Below are 2689 nucleotides of genomic sequence, written 5' to 3' on the forward strand. Positions count from 1 at the left end.
GAATGGATCAAAACCAGAATCCTACAATATTTTGCTTTCAGGAAAGACACCTGAAGCAGAGAAACACACACAGAGTGAAGGTAAGGGTCTGTAGTAGAAACTATTATACTTCACTGAAGCGAAGAAAGCAGGGGTATCGATCCTCATCTTAGACAAAGCAAAGAAAAAAAAAACCTGATTAAGAGATAAAAAGAGGGAAATGATACCTTGCTAAAAGATACCATAGACAATGAAGTAATATTAATATTGAACATATATGCACCAAGTGATAAAACATTCAAATTCTCTTTTTGTGGTGCCAATTTTAAATTGATTTTATTCTCCAGGACAATTGCATTTCATTTCCACTTGTTTACAGTACTGATAAAGTGTAATGTTGTTCACTTCTCTCCCTCTGCACACATTCAAGTATTTAGAATGACCAGATTTACACAGTAGCTTAAATGTTACTTTTAAACTGCTACTGCCTTGACTACAAATTTGAGTCCTCCAATTTTTGGAAAGCTGTGTGGAATGCTCTTTCTTCTACTGTGTTTAGTTGACCTCTTCAATGATGGGTCCAGCAGAAGCACCTCCAAATGGGGCTGCTCCACTCCCTGGGAAACCACCAGGCATGGCTGCTGGCATGCCCCCTGAACTTTGGTACAACTTAGTAATGATGGGTTTGGAGATCTTCTCCAATTATTTCTGCTGATACTCAAATCCTTCCTTCTCACACATGTGGTTCTTATCCAGCCAGTTGATTGTTTCATCATTTGTCAAGGATCTTCTGTTTGTCTTCATCTCCAATTTTGCCTTGCAATTTTTCATCCTCTATGGTTGCTTCCATGTTGAAAGCATAAGACTCAAGATAATTCTTGGAAGATACCTTGTTTTTCTGCTTTTCATCCTCAGCCTTGTATTTCTCAGCCTTCTGTACCATATGCTCAATGTCTTCTTTGCTCAGATGTCCTTTATCATTGGTGATGGTGATCTTGTTCTCCTTGCCTGTGCTCTTATCCACAGCAGAAACATTGAGGATGCCATTTGCATCAATGTCAAATGTTACTTCAATCTAAGGAACACCCCAGAGTGCTGGGGGGATTCCTGTGAGCTCAGATTTGCCAAGAAGGTTATTATCCTTTGTCATTGTTCTCTCACCTTCATAAACCTGAATAAGCATACAAGGCTGATTGTCCAAATAGGTGGTAAAGATCAGTGTCTGCTTGGTGGGATGGTGGTATTATGTTTGATCAGAATGGTCATAACTCCACCAGCAGTTTCAATTACAAGGGAAAGAGGAGTGACATCCAACAACAGCAAGTCCTGCACATTCTCAGATTTATCTCCAGACAAAATGGCAGCCTGGACAGCTACACCATAAGCAAGAACCTCATCAGGATTGATATTCTTGTTGAGCTTCTTGCCACCAAAGATGGAGAAGCTTCTGGATTTGGGAGATTTGAGTGGAACCACCCACCAGGACAATGTCATAAATATGAGACTTATCTAGCTTGTCATCTCTTAAGGCCTTCTCCACAGGGTCCAGCATGCCACATAAGAGATCAACAATCAGCTCTTCAAAATGGGCCTGGGTGATTGATGTATAGAAGTCGATACCTTCATAAAGGGTGTCAATCTCAATACTTGCCTGGGTACCAGAAGAAAGGGTACATTTTGCACATTCACAAACAGTGCAAATATGGTGAACAGACCTCTTGTTCTCACTGATGTCATTCTTGTACTTTTGCTTGAACTTGGCAATGAAATGGTTGACCATTCAGTTGTCAAAGTCCTCCCTACCCAAGTGGGTGTCCCCAGCAGTGAACTTGGCTTCAAAGATGCCATAATCAATGGTAAGAATGGAGACATAGAAAGTACCACCTCCAAGGCCAAAGATCAACACATTTCTCTTGGCACCAAATTTTTTATCCAAGTCATAAGCAACAGCAGCAGCAGTTGGCTCACTGATGAATTGGAGCACATTGAGACCAGCTATGTTTCCAGCATCTTTGGTGGTCTGACATTGGGAATCATTGAAATAAGCTGGTACTGTGACCATCTTCCCAAGGTAAGTTTCAGCAATTTCTTTCATTTGGTCGAGACCATACACAATACTTCCTCTCGATAGAAACTTGGACCTTAGGCCTGCCTGTGTCATTCATCGCCATAAAAGGCCAATGCTTCATGTCTGACTATACAACTGAATCATCAAATCTGTGACCAACCAGACATTTGGCATCAAAAACTGTGTTGGTGGGGTTCATTGCAACTCTATTCTTTGCAGCATCACCAATTAAAGGTTCTGTGTCAGTGAAGCCGAGAAAGTTTGGAGTGGTCCTATTTCCTTGGTCATTATCAATGACCTCTACTTTCCCATGTTGGAAGACTTCCACACAGGATTAAGTGGGGCCAAGATCAATGCCAACTATGTGTCCCTTCGACATGGTTGCTGGGGATACAGGGTTCGTAGTTGACCACTGTGGAGAAAGAAGGGTTTCAGCTGTGCTGAGTGGACCTAACATTCAAATTCTTAAAGCACCAAAGAAGAGACAGAGAGCATTACTAAATGCAAAATAGACAATTTTGATTATATAAAACTGAAAAGCTTTTGCACAAAGAAAACCAATGTAACCAAGATTAGAAGGAATGAAGAAAGCTGGGGAAAATCCTTAGAAGTGTCTCTGATAAAGGTCTCATTTCTCAAATA

General features: G+C 40.9%; 1 pseudogene; it reads right to left on the reverse strand.

Moving 5' to 3' along the window:
• Window positions 1–534: 534 nt before the first annotated feature.
• LOC138147727 (heat shock cognate 71 kDa protein-like) lies at window positions 535–2426 on the reverse strand (annotated as a pseudogene).
• Between the last annotated feature and the right edge of the window lie 263 nt (window positions 2427–2689).

The sequence above is a fragment of the Petaurus breviceps genome, unplaced genomic scaffold, assembly GCF_028583685.1.
Source record: "Petaurus breviceps papuanus isolate PSGF00001 unplaced genomic scaffold, PetGlider_PUasm1.0 90804, whole genome shotgun sequence".
NCBI lineage: Eukaryota > Metazoa > Chordata > Mammalia > Diprotodontia > Petauridae > Petaurus > Petaurus breviceps.